This window comes from Dipteris shenzhenensis, chromosome 20 (assembly GCF_047967505.1).
Source record: "Dipteris shenzhenensis isolate YYH24624 ecotype China chromosome 20, Dip_SZ_1.0, whole genome shotgun sequence".
NCBI classification, from domain to species: domain Eukaryota; kingdom Viridiplantae; phylum Streptophyta; class Polypodiopsida; order Gleicheniales; family Dipteridaceae; genus Dipteris; species Dipteris shenzhenensis.
Genome location: NC_141615.1, coordinates 52474574 through 52493238, shown reverse-complemented (window position 1 = coordinate 52493238; position 18665 = coordinate 52474574). Strand labels below are relative to the sequence as shown.

At 45.2% G+C, this 18665-nt stretch overlaps 1 pseudogene across 1 annotated transcript; it reads left to right on the top strand.

The window, feature by feature from the left end:
• The first annotated feature begins 1735 nt into the window (after positions 1–1735).
• LOC147889830 (uncharacterized) lies at positions 1736–12408 on the top strand (annotated as a pseudogene). Its single transcript, XR_015542927.1, has 4 exons — positions 1736–3273; positions 11741–11826; positions 11950–12277; positions 12368–12408. The product of XR_015542927.1 is annotated as an uncharacterized LOC147889830 (transcript).
• The last annotated feature ends 6257 nt before the right edge of the window (positions 12409–18665 follow it).

Sequence of the window (18665 nt, the reverse complement as noted above, 5' to 3'; positions counted from 1 at the left end):
GTCTCGATGATGTTCTATTCTCTTTGCCATTAACATTAGAAAACCACTTTGGTAATATTTTCAAAAAGTATGAAGTCTCTTTTGCATAATTTTAAGCTTTAATTTTGCTTGCACATGATTATTTTGGAAAAATTCTCCCGCATATTGTGTGAAGTTGCTATCAATTTTGATTCTTGGATGCAAAAGTATGGTTTTACAAAGTTTAAATAACTGATAGGAGACATCATCAATAAAATGAACTTTTTGTGTTAGGGGCTCATTTGATTGGAAAAAGTAGCCACAATGTTTGGGTACAATGCACTTTTCATTAGTTGTTTACTAAAAGGTGGTCTTGGTAGAAAAGATGAACCATTCTAGGGGCTTGTCAATTACATTCAAAATTGAAGCAAATATTTGTATAGAATAAGAATAAAAGTCATAAGATATATTCTCTAAGATCTTTGCAACTTTTGTAGGATGATCTCCATAAAAGGCAATTTGAAACACACTAATTTTAAAATTACACGTGGACATTCACAAAATGAAAAAACGGGGCATTCAGGCACCATTGAGACTCGTTGTGGGGAGATTATTTAGTTTTTGGCAAGGCAGCCGCTCGACTAACACTTCTCATAAAAAGTGTCCTCCCAATCAAATTTGGATACTCATCCCATCCTTCAGAAACACTCATCCCCTCCATTAATTCTTTCTGTTTGAACTCTAACTCTCTCTCTCTCTCTCTCTCTCTCTCTCTCCCTCTTGCACATGCTCGCTCTTGCCCCCCCAATCAAACTCCAGAAAGGCAACGCTCTCAGCACATGTTTTTTGGGTTTGTTTGTTTAGTTTTCATGTCAAGGTTTGGTGGGTGCAAGGTCAGAAAATAAAGTCGTTGACGTGGCAGCACGTTGTTTGTCTCTTATTCAATCAGCGGCGTCCACGTGGGATCATACCTTGGGTCCTGGCTATGGCGGCAACTCGCCTGCAGCTCCGCAAACCCTAATCAGATCTGTTTTCACCTTCTTGGTTTCGTCTATGTGGGGAAGGATCAACTATGGGAAGAGGCTTTGTTTGGGTTTTTGCACTAGGGTGTGTGCACGGCACAGCGTGAATCTTGCCGTGTCGCGTCGAAATCCAAGTCAAGCGACAATTTTGGAGACCATCCTGAAGTCTGTACATTTCAGCGCCAAATCAAGCGGGTCTGCGAAAAAGACTCGCAGAGGTCTATAGGGTTTCGCCGAGTAACTGTTGAAACGCTACGTGAACAAACTTAACCCTGGTTTACTCGTGTTCCAACACAACCTGATCGACATGACATTGTATGGATAAATTAGGTGGCATCCCTCTCTCCCCTCTTTCCTTACCCCCACAAGGCATAGCCCGATCTCCCCACCCTCGCCCCTTCTCCCAGCTCAAAATGAACACAAGCCTGTCAATGCCCAATTGCTTAAGGTACACTAGAGGTCTCTGGACCTTACCAGTGGGTAAAGCAAGATGACAATAAATATCACCACAATGCGCCTGAACTGAATCCAGTTTTCCCACAGAACTGTGGCTTGGCAGAGTAGCCATAGCATGTGTAATGAAGGCTTTGCGCTCTAGGGTTATCTTTGCATATGCCACACTTACTAGGCACTCCCTGTGATTAAACTTGGCCTAAGTCCCAATTGATGCTTATGACAATACTACAATAAGTAATCAAATTTTGGTAAGGGGCTCAAGAACTATTCAATGTGTGTTTGTCCATGGACTTGAAGGGTGTTATTAAACGAATTTTTATCTTATATACTTCAACTTAAGTTTAAGCAATGAACATTGAAGGAGCTTCCTGAACTCATGTGTATTTGACTTCTATTGGGCTTTCTGTTATAATTAATTCTCATATCATGTCATACCCTGTTATAATTATATTGGGCTTTTGTGATATCATTTGCCATAAATTATACTCTAGTTTTAGCGGCAGGCATAAGACAAAGACAGCAGCATGCTGTCATCCGCTTTGTCAATCTGGCCCAGCTGCAGTCTCTACCATAAAATTTATCTGGGTTTAAAGGCTGGTAAATTTCAGAGCTGAAACCCTGGTAGAAGATGATGGGTAAGGGTACAGATGGTAGAATCACAGAGAATAGTAGTATGGCAAGTTCAAGCATTGGCTTTGGGGGTGACAATCAGCTTTCAGAGGTTCATCATCAATATTATATAACAGATAGGCAGGTTGGAGCTCTATGGAAGCGAAGAGGGGTGGATGTGTTTTCACAGGCTCTTAAGGTACTCGCTTTAAGACCTACACATGGAGCAGAGCAGTATGCTGGTGCATCCCTGTCAGTCTCTACTGGCTTCCCTTCTCCATCTGTTCCAAGTTCCAATGAAAGAAGGCGTAAGCATCGGGCAAAGAAAACTGATGTTCTCGGGGGTTTGTCCAAAGATCACTATGGAGTTAGCTGGAACAAGGACTCCGGGGGTCAGTTTTGGCTGCAAATGGAAGAGTACTTTCGAGAACCTACATCAGATGACATTCAACTTCTTTCCCCTAAAACAAAATGTCCTGAATTGAATAGCACGAATGGTTTGGATCCCTTGAACCTTATGCCACTAGTGGGTCCCTTCTTCCAAGACAGGTGGCAGGATGAGGATGCAAAAGAAGCAGCCAAGGCTTTAAAGCTGCATGAACAGCCGCCGGTGTCCTCATTAGCTCCCAAGGACAGTGACTCAGAGGATGATGCAAAGGAAGCAAAGGCTAATGGAATGCGTGAACATCAGTTAGTCACACGAGTGAAGCCAACATTTCTTGCAGCAAACCTCACCAGCAAGAAAAGGAAGCTTGCAGTTTCAGACACTGAACAAATCACAACAGTAATTTCCCCAACTGAAAATGATGATGAATTATGCCACGTTTGTTATGGAAGCGACAGCAATGATCAGAATAAGATTTTGTTCTGTGACTCGTGTAATGTTGCAGTACATCAAAAATGTTATGGCATCAGAAGTATTCCTGATGGCAATTGGCTGTGCTCTTGGTGTGTGAATTATACAGTTGCGGACTCTCTGCGAAGCCAGCAACCTGATTGTGTCCTGTGTCCTGTAAAGGGTGGGGCTTTGAAGTTGATCGCTGCGAATCATTTTTCTGATGAAAAGAGGTTTGGACACTTATTTTGCTGTCAATGGATTCCAGAAACATCTATAGGTGATATAGAGATGATGCAACCAATCATGAACGTGGAAGGGGTGAGAGAAGAAAGGTGGAAGCTACCGTGCAGTATTATGAAAAGCATGGGGCATGTATCCAGTGCAGTCATGGTAAATCTCCTTAACAAGGTTAAACATAGCAAGACTTTCTTTATGAGTTGAGCATATTGTGAGTAGAAATATTCGCGTGCCAATAAGTAGAAAAGCTGTCCACATCTACTTGCCCTTTAGATGGCCCCTTTCAGCTGTTCGCTTTCTGGATATTGATGTTTCATCTTCAACTTTTCGATTGCTTTAATATGGTTTGGGACTTATGTGCTGGGTCTTTTCATCTTCAACTTTTCGATTTCTATAATATGGTTTGGGATTTATGTGTTGGGTCTTTTGTTTTATAATGAAATACATTTTGAAGAGGGGCTTGATTATATAATTTTAATGATGAATACAAACGGAGAGGGTAAAATCAAGGTTTTGTATCACAGTTAAATAGATTCACTTGTTGGAGTTCACAGATGCTATTGTATGCCGACAATGAATGTTCATCAGTAACAGTAGCTTCTAAACCTGTGATGTTGAGGAATGTGAGGGGTATTCATTACATTGGTTAGTACTGAAATTCATGTAGTAAAGTGGTTGCACAAAGTTGACAACATGGCTGTGTGGTTCACAATTAAACGCTCTTGTATAGTTGATACTGTTGTTGCCTGGGTCCATTTTTCTCCATTGGAGAGTAGAGCTGTTAGAGGTTACTGACTCACCTGTGAGCCCTCAAATGAGGAGGACAAGGGGTCAGCGGATTAAGGGGGGCTATGGGTTACCTGGACCATGGGTTTGCGCAACTGGCTGGACCAATGTGCACACCTGGCAGAGCTGGAGGAACTGCTGCTCTGGAACTGTCTGGGTGGCATCACGGCAGAAAGACAGCACGAATAGGCCACTGTCAGGGTCTATTTATAGCCCTGGCAATAGGCGGGGTCTGTAGCAGTTTGCAGGCTAACAGAGTGCAAGTTGGGCAGTCTCAGTCTGTGAAACCTAAAGACATAGTTGGCTATTCCAGGGCAGGGATCAGCCTATAAATATCCCCCCACATTTCTCCACCATTGTGCAGCAATACTGAAGCCATGTCTACTGGCAGCACTTGTAATTGTGTGGAGTGTTAATTGTGTGGAGTGTTCTGCTTTTGTGAACTCAGCAGTGCAATCATCCTTGATTACTGTTTTGTGCCCAGCCTCTTTGCTGTTCTGTTCTGAGCAAGTGTTCTCACATTAGCTGAGTCCTCTTCTCTTCTTCTCTTCTCTCTGCTGTCTACTCTCTTGAGTGAGGCTTTCAATTTGTGAGTGCATTTAGAGTCTTTGGAAAGAGTTCTACAGATCATCCCACTGCGTGTTAGGTTTGAATGGTATCCCTTCAAGATCGAAGGCGACCCAGTTTTCTGGGCGCCTTGCGAGCCAGTGGTAGCTGCTTTGTGTGCAGCCAGCAGTTTTTGGCCCCTTCTGGTGGTTGGACAGCTCTTCCTAGACCTTTGAAGAAGGGCTTGCAGATTCTTTTTGGTGCCCTTGTTCCGAAAGCACTTGTTCTTGTTCACCATCCCAGTTAGTTTTCTGGCTTAAACCTCTGGCTGGCCTTTTGTTTTCCCCCTTTTTTCATCCCTCCCTTGTAGGCAGTAGACAGTTTTATTGCTTTATTTTGGAGGATGGTGGTGACCTTTGGTCTGGCCAGAGGGGCTCTCATGGCAGCACCCTTGATTCCCCAAGCCGTTAAGGTTCTCCTTTCTCTAGCTGATAAGCAACAGGTGAAGTAGGCATCTCAGGCACTTTAGGACAAGACAGTAGTGGGCAGAATAGTTGGCCTACGAGGAGATAGGTGAGGGATTGGCTTCAAGCAAGTTTAGCACTAGATGGGGACCACATCCAGGAGGTCACTATCTACGAGAGAGGAGTTTTCCCCTCCAACTGAGCTCCCCCGCCACCGCCCTGACACTTGTGGACCAGAGCCCTATTCTCCTTGGCCTCCACTTCGTTTACCCTTTTCCATGGTACCACGGATTCACAGTGGAGGACATGGACTCGACTCACCATGTCCCTCGCTTCTCGGTGACACTCCAATTCCCGGGGCTCCCATGGGAGTATAGAGCCATTTTTCCAGTGTTGGAGTCTCCCTCGGAGTCTGAGGCCTCAATAGTGGCATATGATGATGTCCCTCGGTTCAGGATGGTCGTAGAGAACCTAGAGTCCCTTCCGGAGATGATTCTCCTAGAGAGCCTTGAGGGTTGGAGATTAGAGGTTTTTGGGTTGCCGGTCAGTGTCTTCGTTGTAGGCAGATGGGCCACCTAGTGAGGGTTTGTACCAAAGGTCAGAGTCGGGCCCCTCCCCCCCCTCTCAGGTTGGTCAGAGGTAGCAGAGGGAGCCTTAGGCAGCTAGCCCCTTAGACATCAGTAGTAGGAGTCCCAGACCCTGTGGGTGGAGCCCTTCGAGGGAAAGTGGACCAAGGTGGGGAAAAAGAAAAGAGAACCGATTAATTGGGCCGTGAAGAGCCGAAGACAGCAGGCCAATCGTAAGAGAGAGCACAGGCAGCCTCCCACTCTTAGGAGCAGTCGGGATTCCTAGCAAGTTGTCCTTCACCTTCGGAGGGTGTACCCGCCGCTGCTCCAACAGATCCCTTTAAAAGAGGGGGTTCGTGTGCACATATTTACCATCTACACCGCTTGATTGATCATAAATACAAACATATACCGCACCATAAATTTGGTGCCTAATATAATAATGTTCAATGACTCTTTCTTAATTAATAATCATTTCTCTTGTCATGACATGCTTTGTGCTCTGTTGTGGGCAAGTTTTCCCACGTCGGCGTGGATGAATTAAGTCTGAGTTCTCCCTCTCTTCTTTTCTTGTTTCTGCTGCCCACTCTCTTGAGTGAGCCTTTCAGTTTAAGAGTGCACCTAGAGTGTTTAGAGAGTTCTACAAATTATTTTATTGCGTGTGAGGTTTGAGTGATTGACCTCTATTCTCTGACAAGAGCTCAGCTACCCACGTCGTTGGACGAGCATTTTCCAACTTAGTCATGGTCTAGTATCTCCTTATCTACACCTCCCCTCATTGGTTGCAAGGAATCTAAGGGATGTTCATTACTTTGTCATCAATACTGAAATGCATGTAAAGGTAAGGTGGCTGAAATGCATGTAAAGGTAAAGTGGCTGTACAAAGTTGACAACACGTCTGTGCTTTTGAACAAATTGGGAGAATAACTGCAGTGTTTGGTTTACAATTGAATGCTCTTGTGAGAATTAATTGTTGATACCCTTGTCGTGTCGGGGCTGCATTGCTCCAGTGGAGTACAGCTCAGCTACCCACCTTGGATGATTGTTTCCCAACTTAGTCATGATCTAGCATCCCTTGTGCATACGCCATAGTTTGTTTCTTGATTAGAAGTTTTTAGTCCAAGAGAACACTGGAGTGGTTGTTGACCATCTTGTATCATCGTAATTTTGAAACAAAAGGACATGAATTTTGAAACAGAAGTACTCTTTTCAGGATAGGAATCTTGGAAGAATTTTTTCTTTTCGTTTGATGTATATAGTCTTGTTCTCCTTTGATAGGTGGAGATTGAATGGACAGTACCAGGTGGATCTTTACCTCAGACCATCTCACAGCTCCCTCCTCCCGTCTTATGGCTGCTATCCTTAAAACTTGGGCCAGCTTCATGAGTAGTCTTTAGAGAGTTTCCCCTTCCTCTCGGGAAGAGATTGATAGGTAGCTTATCACTTGGAATGATAGTATACTTGATGATCATGGTAGACCACTTGATACCTCTCATTATATGCAGTGGTCAAGATGGGAGAGGTCGTGCTTCCTTTGTGGATTCTTGGAAGGATTTTAAAAACCTTCTAGATGATTGGAGACTCCAATTAGTAAGTCACCTCAGAGGAAGGGCAGGGAGAATCCAGTAGGTTCATGCAGCCATTGGATTGGGTTCTTCCAAGTGATAGGAAGGCATGTAGAATCTGACCCAAACATGGACCTCCATTGGTTCAATACAATCCTTCCATGAATAGAAAGCGAAAAGAAAAGAGTGACTTTTCTATTCCTAAGGGATTTCCAAAGTCTCTTCCAAGATCTTTGCAAATTAGCAAAAATCTGAATTTCTCCCAACAAGGAGCTTTGGTGGGCTTCCAGCCTCTAAGGCTGAGCTGCACTTTCCTGGCATTACTAACCTTGTATCGAAAGACAGGAAAGCTCTTCTCTCGGTGCCCTGTATCAATCCACTCCCACTCCCCAGTTCCACTTCAAATGCCTTAGTGGACACCTCCATAGAACCAAGGCCTCCATGAGCCCAAGGAAATGTGACCTCGGTTAGGGTCTAGATACCATCTTGAAGCCAAAATACAATACTTTGCATGAAATGCAATATGCATAAGTATATCATCTGTAGACTTGGACAACCTGTCCCCAGAATGAACATTAAAGACCAAGGCACCCCCAACTGATTCTAGTCCTATAACCTGAAGTGTGATCCCTGATCTCGTGAAGTCTCCTAGCCAAATAGATTGAGAATGAGTCTATTCAGCATTGCTTATGGGACTACAAACAAGTGAGGATCAGAGATTAGTAGATTATTAAGCACCTTTAGGCCTTCTCCGTTTTTCATGACTGGGGCTCCGTAGCTTGTCTTTCTCTTTCAGGGCCTTGGGTGTTTTACAAGAAATGTGACTCTTTTGGTTCACCGACATTTGGTTGGGTCATGCTCTCTAGATGATCTTCTTGGCTCTCCTTACAGACCTTCACATGCCTCTGTGGATACTTCCAGATGCACAGAGGCTTTGAATGGTTCGTGAAGAGACTGAAGAGACATAGTAGCTAGCTAGGAACGGAATGGAAATATGGAAAGCATAATGAAAGGCAAAATGGAAAGGAAAGAAAGTACAAATGCAAGGCAATAACCAAAATACTCACAATGTATTGATAGCTTGATGTTGACAACTATAGTAGACTCAAGACAAGTACAACACTATATAGTGTGAGACTAGACTCTAGAAAGCCATAGTGTATATGGGATAACTCCCAATATGACACGTGGCATGTCTAGGATCCACTAGACTAGAAAACACCCCCTAGACACCTAGTACAATCATTTTTGACTCACTTTGGCTTCATATTCCAACACCCCCCCATGAAGGCAAGGTGAGAGAATAGAGGAGAGAAGCCACACCCATGACAACATCCAACTATTAGCCTATGCAATCTCAGAGGCAAGTGTGCATGGCTCAGAGGCTAGTGAGCATGGTACAACAGACTCAGAGGCTCATCTAGCATGGCTCAGAGGCCCAACATGCATGGATGCAAAAGACTAAGAGCATAGGCTCAGAGGTTGGAGAGCATGGCACAATAGGCTCAGAGGCTCTACCAAGCATGGCTCAGAGGCTCAACAATGGAGAACTCATCAATGGAAGGACTCCTTCCAATACATCCCCCCATGGCTTCATAACATGAAGTGGTAGGAAGCCACACACAAATAAATAGGAAAACTAATACATCTTTTTAGGAGGACTATCCAAGGCAGAGGACCTTTATTGACTCAATGAAAACCAATACATCCTCAATACATATCATTTTAGGGGGACTACCTGGGGCAGAGGACCCCAAAATACATCAAGTTGTATAAATAATAGATCTCTTAAGATAAGAGATGTCCTCCAAGTAGCCACTGTACATGTGTGCACATCCTTGCGAGTTGATGACGATGGCGATGAAGCACTAGGCATGGATGCCCCAAAATATGTGTCGGTGAAGTTTATAGGGTAGCTACATGGAGCGGTCACGGCATGACTGTCAAATTAGAAGATTGAGAGTCACCCAAAAATCGATGTAGAGGCCTCGGGTACCACGAGCAATCGGAAAGTTGATCAATGCGAAGAACCTCAGGCACCAATCAGATAAGTAATATCGGGTAAGTCACGTGAAGTAACTGTGGCTCACATCAAGCTTGCATCAAGCTCACATCAAGCTTCTTTTGGCTGCAAATTGGCGTGTCGCTTTTGTCTTGCTTCTTCTTGCGAGAAAGGAGGTCTTCACACCATTATGGAAGGTGGATGAGCGGGCATGTCGCTGAGGCAGACGGGAATAGGAGTGGCAGCTGGCCTGTGGGAGCCTGGGTGGTTCAGTGCGGATAGAAACGCTGTTATGGCGGGCTGGTGTGGTCGGCCTGGAGGAGCTGAAGAATGGCGGGCAGCTTTGGGCCAGGGGCATGCGGCCTTGTCACATGGCGGAGATGGGACGGGCTGTGGTGCGGGCAGATGACGAGCTGTGGGAGTCCTCAAGACGCAGCGGCTTCAGTGCGGGTACCTATGCGCTCTGATGGCGGGTGCTGCAGCTCCACACGAACCTTCCTTGCTGAGGCTCGAGGTTAAGGGCCTACTTGTTGGTGAAGACAAACCCGATGTTGATGGAGTCTTCGATGGTGAGGCTTGGGTGGAAGAGGGAGTACTCAAGGAAGGAGAGGAGAAGAGAGCTAAGGTGGAGAGGAACTCATGAGGAGAGGGAGTGGAGGAGCTAGCCTCTCCATAGGTCTAAGATGGGCTTCAAGACCCCCTCATTCCTTGAGGAAAGCTAGCTCTGATACCACATGAAGAGACTGAAGAGACATAGTAGCTAGCTAGGAATGGAATGGAAATATGGAAAGCATAATGAAAGGCAAAATGGAAAGGAAAGAAAGTACAAGTGCAAGGCAATAACCAAAATACTCACAATGTATTGATAGCTTGATGTTGAGACTCAAGACAAGTACAACACTATATAGTGTGAGACTAGACTCTAGAAAGCCATAGTGTATATGGGATAGCTCTCAATATGACACGTGGCATGTCTAGGACTCACTAGAGTAGAAAACACCCCCTAGACACCTAGTACACTCATTTTTGACTCACTTTGGCTTCATATTCCAACAGTTCCCAGGTCCACCCTACACACAATATTTGGATAGACATGGCACACATCTTGGTGGCCATTTGGGGGACCATGCAGGGGTCTTCACGGCGGGCAGCCTCTACCAGGAGGACTGTTTTCTTCAGATTGGAGTGGCTCTCCGTTCTTCTCAGAGTGGCTGTTGGAAAGGTCACCTCCCCATCTGTAAGCCCCCAAACGAGGAGTGCGTGGGGGAGGGAGACCCAAGGGAGGATGTGCCCAAGAGAGAAGAAAGAGAGGGGGCTGCCACATGGGCAGCACCTCACAGGATTGCGACCTGCAGATGGCATCAGCATGGCAGGCCATATGGCGAGGGTAGTGGGCAGGTAAAGGGCCTGCAACAGACCCTGATGATGGCACGGTACAGGTGGGTCAGGACAGCAGGATGTACAGGACAGTACGGTGCAGGACACGTGGCTGGGAAGGGCCTGGCAGAGGCGCAGGATGTGCAGGCGCAGATGTGGAGCAGCAAATGTGACTGTCTGTGGGCAGAAGGCATGCCTTATATAGGCTGGACCCCTGCCTTGAATGGAGGGCCAAAGGCCCTGGAAGTTTGGGCCATAAAAGCCCCAGGCTGTGAGCCCTTATAGGCTGGACCAGCCACAGACTGGTCGGCCAGTCTGTTGCAGGCTGGTCGGTTTTTTTCAGCAAGGCCCTAGGCCTATAAAAGGAGAGGCTCTTGCCTCATTTCAGTATCCAGCAGTGCAGCTTCCAGCAGAGCAGAAAGGAGCAGCAGAGCACAACCCTTGGGGCCTACATCCAGAAGCTGAAGGAGTACCAGTGTTGCTGCAGACTTAGCTCAGTGTGAGGCTGAGACCTTGGCTGTCTTCTAGGGCAGCAAGGAGCTGAGGTCAAAGGACGGAAAATCTACAGAAGCTCCAGGTGGAGCACGCGGGCTCGAGTCTAGAGATAGCCAGCTGACAGGAGAAGGACCTTGTGGTAAGATCAGAGGACCACACCATTGGTGGGACTCTGGATCTATCTCTCTTGTATTGTGTCCATAGTTTTGGACGGAAATATATATTTTGGTGGTTTCTCTATCTGGCCGGTTCATTGTCTATTGATGAGTCTGCACATCTATGTGACGCACATTAAGTAAAGAAGTTTGTGATTCCACACCCCACACCACACTGTGTGAGCTCCTAGGCATTACTATAAGCCTTCCGCTGCGTGTACCCTCTGTTGGGTTATTTTCTAACAGTGGCCAATAGGATTGAGGTGGCACTTTCAGTCTCAATCTCGACTTTTTTCTAGCTCTCTTACAGGAGCTTGATATTGACCTACTAGATTATATTTATTTTCTCATGCCCCACATGATGTAATTCTCCCTTGAGTGTAGCTCTTGGAGTTTCTTTCATACTTAATAGAAGTCTTTTCTTGGAAAACAAAAAAATAAATTCAAAATAAAGGATGTTGAGTATGCTTTATTCACGTGCATTTGCTTATGAAAATCATGCTTTTATCATGTGCATTTTCTTATGAAAGTCATGTCAGTTTTTTTCTAGCATAATTTAGGCATGTCTGTATCTTTGCTTGCCTTGTAAAGGCTTCGTATTCAGCAAGTTGCAAAATATGTAGTGACATTTTCTTTTCCTCTATGTTCTCTTTGTATCTGATAGGGATGTGTGCAATGGCATTCCATCCGCTTGGTGCAAGGCAGGCAAAATTGCGAATGGAGATCTCTAGTAAGGAGGGTAGTGATGAGGTTTGTGGTCTCCTTCAGCAGAATCTGCTTTTGGGGCTTTTTCCATTTTTGTCTTGGCATGTTTTTGCGCAGATATTTTATGCTGATTTCATTCCTTTTTTGCCATCTGTTCTGCTTTTCCAGATTGGTCTCTATGCATTCTGTTTAAAGCATTCAACACAAGGTTGCAAACTTTCAGTGAACAAGCATGCACAAGCTGAGGCAGCATGTGGCACATTCATGGCTGAAAGTTGGCACCATGACTCGATTTAAGATGCTTCAATAAAAAGTGTGGAGAAGATGGGAAGTGACAGCATGGCTGAAGGTACTTCAGCAATAAACCTGAGGAGATTGGGTTGGTTAGCAAGGTTGAGCAGGCAAGCTCTAAAGAGCAGACTTGAGGAGGACTTCAGGACTAATGATGAAAGTTGACAAATTTGCTTTGTCTGATGAGAATTCTAACAAGATTGAAGTGAGATCCTAGTCTTTGGAGCATTCTATGTTTTTGCAAACTGGAGAAACCTTTTGAGACAGTTTTTGTGGCTTCTTTCCTATTGTGCAGGTTTAGCCTTTGGTCTTTCCAAGCTAGAAAATAGTGTTGAGGTCGAGGTGCAGCTGCAAGATTATTTTTTAGGAATGTAAGCTATAATCTTACTTGAGGGATTATATGCCTTTTCAAAGAGGGGGATAATTTATTGAGGAAGCCACCTAGACAAGACATGCTCCACCATGTGTAAGAGGTTTTTGTGGTTGTAGGTCCTGGAGCAGACACATACCTCTGTACCTGATGTTGCTGTTCAAATGGGAATTTCTCCTAACAGCCTTTCTGCCTGGCTTCAGGTTAGTAGCATAGAGTGCACTTTGTGTTATTGATGCATTCAGAAATATTTACAATGTAGTTTTTCCATTGTGACTGGACTTCTGTATCATTGTCCAGGGCAAGTATGCGCAGGAGGAAATCCAGAAGAAGATAGAATTATGGATTCTCAGTGAAAGTTGTTGTCCAGCCAGAAATGGGCAGTCAAACTGTCAAGAGGAGAGGCTTTGTTTTAATTTGGCAGAAATAATTGTGAATCCGGAAAATTACTCAGTCTCAAAGTTCAAAACCTACTACAACAAGAGGGATGAATCTGATTGGCAATCAGGTTTTCTGCCTGAACAGCAGCATGACAAAGTAGTATTACCTGAAAACAAGGTTTTGGCAAGGGGGGGAAATACACCAAATATGGGAAAGAAATAAGCAGAGGGGCAGGAACTTTTGGGCACAGGAACTAGAGGGGAAGCTGCCCAGGTAGGTGCTTATGTAGCCTCTGGTTGAAATAGCTGGATGTTCCAACTGCATAGATTATTTGGACATCCTTGTTCATAATTTGGGATTTCCCAGGAAGTTGAAACTGCGCATTCCAACATTAGCGCTGAATCAGATGTGAGATTTGATGAGGAAAGGCAGCGACGTAGACTAAGCAAGGAGGCAAGTACCAGTCAAGATGTCTCCTGCACTGCTCAAACATCAGCAGGACAAGCATCCATTGCTGCAACTGTGCAAAAGGTGGCTATCTCTTTTTCACTCAGATTCCTATAAATGATGAACACGTGCATCTCTTCAAAGATCGTGGTTGAACGAGATTGTAACAACTGAGTCTTTACATTCGATCAGCTCTCTAGCTCTAGTCTTCATCTTGGCCAAGTCTGCATGTGCCCTTGGAGAAGGAACAAAACTGAGCCTGTGCAGCACCTGTGAGGTGCACTACCTTTGGGTGCTTATGACACAATAGGCATGCAGTACACGATATGGATGTGAAAGTTTATGGTTCAAACCTCCGTGACTGGACTTTTTGGTAGGTGAGGTCAAATTGTATGCTTAAATATGTAGATAAAGGGGAGGCCCGCATAAGTTCACAAGCTAGCTTAAGCCTTCCCAATAGAATGGGACTTTTGGACGCAGGTACGTATTGAACTAGGTTTTGAACTAGGTCAGGCTACGGACTTTAGTGAACCTTCCATTGGAGCTTATGTTTTCTTTGTTTGAAGTCCCAACTTTCATTGAGTGGGAGTGGGGCTAGATCTTAGAGAAACCTTATATTAGAGGCTGATTAACTGTTCTCTGGGAGGTTTTGGAAAATTCTCCTGGTGTTGGAATGTGTTTTTTTCATTTCTGCAGTATTAGTAGTCTACTCACAACTCGAGACTAAATTTTTGGCTCTAGAATGTTGCTATTATAACCACATGTGTAAAGTTGCATAGATGGGCTGACATTTTTAGATGTCTCAATATTGAAGAGCGGTTTTGAGAAATCCCATTCATGCGCTGCAAGCTTGTCGTTGGCTCCTCCAGCCTTTTGTATGGCAAGAGGATTCTTTGGTGTATGTGAACTTAGGCAACCGCAGTTGCTAGTTGCTATAGGCAACTGTGCTAAAGATTTTCTGCTAGTTTGAAGCTAGGATGGCATTATCAAACATTGCTTTCTTGAGAGGGCAGGAAGCCAAAAAGTCCGGCCTGAAAGCAGCTTACCTGACTTGGAGCAATCTCTGAAATCCAGTTTGTGTTCCTGAAGAAAAAGAATGTCTATGGAACCACCTGAAACACCTGGATGGAGCTGATTCCTGATCAGCTGTCTGCGACGGCGATGAGGGATGCCGCCCAATCCCTATATATTCCAACTGCTATCCTCATCGGCGGGAGGAAGTGGGTTGGAATATCTTACCCGACCTGGTGGCGGAAACAGAAGCCTCTACCGGAGCAGACCTCCTGCCATACACACGAGGTCCGAGGGGAGGAAAGTCCACAGGTGAGAGAGAGAAGGATCTCTCAAAAGGGATGCCGATAACTGGCTCTCCAAAAGTAGAGGGTACAAAATCATCATCTAGGAGGGTAGAAAGGTCCTCCAAAGCGGAAAAAGAGTTCCGCTGAGCCAGTCCTAGGGAGGGGGTACGAAGGATTCCTATCGAAGCAGGAAGAGAATGTAAAACCCCCTTCCCTCTGTCCAAGGAGGGAGGCACCTGTACTGGATCCTGATCAACCAAGTGGTGCAGACGAGGTGCCAACTACCTGCGCTACTGAGGAAGGTACAGCCTGATCCAAGGGTGGAGTCGAACAAGGCTCCTGAACAGTAGTCTCCTCCTGAGGCTCCAAGGGGGTAGCCTCCGAAGAGGAGGTGGAGTGAACTAGAGTAGAGGGCCTAGCCGCGACCGGAACCCACCGTGGGCCAGAGGTGGGGCGGGGTGCCGAAGGGACTCGAGTAGCCCTAGGAGAGGGGGGAGCCCGTGTCTGAGGCCGTGTCTGTGGAGCGGTCGGTCTTGCTCCAGCTCTCTGTCGTAAGCGAGTACGAGCTGGTTGCTTTGTGGGCCTCTTTTTCTTCTTTGGGCAATCTTTGGCGAAGTGCCCCGAGGCTCTGCAAATCGTGCACTGGTCCTGCCGACCTGCAACCTCAAATCTCTGGCGGAAGAAAGACCCATCGGGTCGCTGCAGCATGATGTGATCATCTGAAATACTGGGGTCCTGGACAATGACCCTAACCCTGGGTACCCCGTCCATCCTGACCGCCTCAGCAGCCGAAGAGGGCTCGCCAGGGAGAGAGGGGATCTCTGCCACCACACCAAACCTCTCGCCAATAACTGAAAGAAGCCGGTGATAGACTGAGGGAAGACCAGGGAACCTGATGAAAACAGAAACTCCCTGCTTGTCCTCTTCAACTGGGTCAAATCCCAGTTGAAAAGGAAACAAAAAGATCCTCCTGTAGCCTAGAAGTAAAAACCCGGCCTGTAACAGGTCTCTCGTGACGTCCGGGGAATCTAGGCACACCTGAAAGAAACCCCGTCCCAACAAACGAACATCCTTGAGGTGGGAGGCGAGGTCCTGAGGAAGCGCCGATAGCATCCAATCTCTAGCTTGTGACCTGGAGGGGTGTGAGCCATGAATGCGTGCGAAGAAAGTCGTGGAACACTCATGTTCGAAATCCTTTTGCAACTGCTGTAGCTCGTCTTTTGAAAAAGTTACAGTTCTCGCGGCCGGTGTGAGCGGAGACGGATTGACTGAATGGGAACCCATTCCTCGATTATTCCCTTTCTTTGACTTGCAAAGTCCTGATTTGACAGTAGCTTAGTCAACAGCTTTATACAACCATCACTATAATCTCCAGCAATAGCTCTAAGCTATAGCTAGAGGGCACCTCGTTTATTGGTGAAGGTAATGCCAGGAGGTTTCAGCTGAACAGTAGGGGTTGGATTCCCTCCAGAGCCCCCCATTGGGAAAGCTTCTTCATCACCGCAGACTTGCGTAGAAATTTCTGGAGGAGGCTCTGGAAATCCCTCAGAAATAGAAAGATCACTCTTTTCTTTTGGCTTTCTATTCATGGAGGGATTGCAGTGAACCTGTGGAGATCACGTTTTGGGGCTGATCCCACTTGTCCTCGATGTCATTCTGCAGAGGAGTCAGTGCGACATTGCCTTTGGAACTGCAGTCAGGCGAGGACTGTTTGGAAAGGGGTTGCTCGGATACTCAGCATTTTTCATACATCCCCTTTCTTCATGACTTGGGGCTCGGTCGCATGGTTATCTCTTACCAGGCCCCAGGTGTTTTATGAGGGTGAGCCTTCTTCTTGGGCACTCTCGGTCCGCCGGCAGGTGATAGAGCCCTGCTCTCTACAGGATGTACCACTTACTCCCTTCAGAGCTTCTCATGTTTCAGTGGACACCTCTTGGGAGATTTTGGCTAGCATTTCCTCTTGGCACATTTGGAGAGCCAGATGTACTGAGACCTTGGATGGCACCTAGATACACCCATTACAGGTGTTCATGGGTATTTGGACTGACACGGTTCACACTTTGATAGCCATATGGGCTAGCATGCAGGGTTCTTCACGGGCAGCCTCTTCTAGAAGGACTATTTTTCTTCGAGTTTGGAGGGGTTCTCCCTTTTTCTCGGAGGTTTCTACCGGATTGAGATGGCACTATCGGCCTCAATCCTTTCTTTTTGGCTCTTGAGCTTTTCGTGCATTGCATGATGTATCCCGTATGGAGCTTGCTCTAACGGTTTTTCTTTAATACTTAATAGAAGTCTCTTTTTGCAAAAAAAAAAAACTCAATGCCCAAACAATAATGCAACAAACCTAGATCTGTCATATCAAATGACTGACACAACACGGACTACACTGCTGCAATTTGCTTCCATAACGGGGACTCCCTTTCTGCTATATGCTCTCATATTACAAAACTACAGCGTGTCGATGAGGGAGGGACAGCCTTGCTGGACCTGATGACCTTTTTCTTTGAAGCATGATCCATCTACTAGTGGTTATGCTAACTCGACCAGCACCTTCTCGTGTACTCGAAATCTAGCCTCTTTGAGTTCGTAGCATGCTCCTCTCCATAACTTCAAAATTTGAGAAAACAAGCCCTTCTTGGGGCTCAAGTAACAGGGTCATCATGATGGGTAGAAGGGCCATCGTATTTATCTTATTGATGACATTGACGAAGAATGTTGCTATAAACAATCTTCTCATATGCCTTGCTCTCCATAGTCAATGTTGTTAACAATAGCCTCTATCTCTTGAATTGACATGCACTAAGTTCAAAAGTTTGTAATATTGGCATCTCCATTGCAAACTCATTGTCGTGGAGAGAACCTTCAATTAGAAAATCTCATCAAATTGCAAATTATACAAAAATGCAATCAAGGATTGTTTATTTAGTGTTCTAGCGTTTTATTAATGACGGAGGCGTGGCATTACTATATACAGCTCAAAAGTAGAAACTTACAAAATTGCAATCAAGGATTGTTTATTTAGTGTTCTAGCGTTTTATTAATGACGGAGGCGTGGCATTACTATATACAGCTCAAAAGTAGAAACTTTTCTTTTGGACGTCAATTTTATGTGTAACGATGTAAAAGATTCTTGAGATAACATATCGATTAACAATTACATAGATCCGAAATTGATCGTTGTTTGCTCTCAGACACATAGCAATCGTTGTTTGATGGTGGTAAGTAATACGAACTTGGTGAGCTTTTAATCGTCCCGTAGCTTGATTTTTGAACTTACATAAGAGCAAGGGAGTGTTGACTCCAACTTGCTTGTGGTCACCCAGATTGAGGGAATTTCAGTTGAGTGCACGCGCATGAGAAGCACAGGTTTTTTCCCCCAATGGTTTTGAAACCACCCCAATATCGCAGAAGAAGCCTCTTGAACCCGTAGGCAATTTTGGAAGAGCTTCTTGATGCTAGACTTGAAGGCTTATAAAGGAAGATAGTCACTCCCGAATGCAAGAGAGGATGATCCATGATTCAGATCCGGGATCAGCATTGGCAATGTATTACTTTGTCTTCCCCTCCATTTTGTGGTCTTCCGTTCTGGATGTCCATGTAGGCAATGTAATAATGAAGATAGAAAGACAATGGAGGTTGCAATTGCCATGGAGTTCTTGACTAGAATTGGCTGTATGATGTGCTTATGAATCCTGCAGAGATTCATGTCATTTTCTTTGTGTGTCTATGGTTCAACAAGTGTTATGGTTGCAAAATATCTAAATGCTGATTAAATAGGGATACTTTGGTAGTAATCTCCAGGGAAGGGAATCAACTCTGATGTGTTTGTATTGGCGTATTTATGGGAATGGTCTAGTAGCAATAGGGGATAATGTAAAAAAAAAAAGGAATCGAAAACCGTACCCTCTTGCTATGCTTCGCAACACACTAGCTCTTTCACAATTCAGCTTCTCTGCTGCTCAAGATTAGATTCGATTTGTTTGTTGTTCTTCCCTTTGTTTGTCTATTAGCTCACTAACGAATTGCTCTTAGATTCGAAACTACTTGTATACTTGGCTCAGAGGCTGCTACTGTTGCTGTAGCCTGTTAATGCGTTG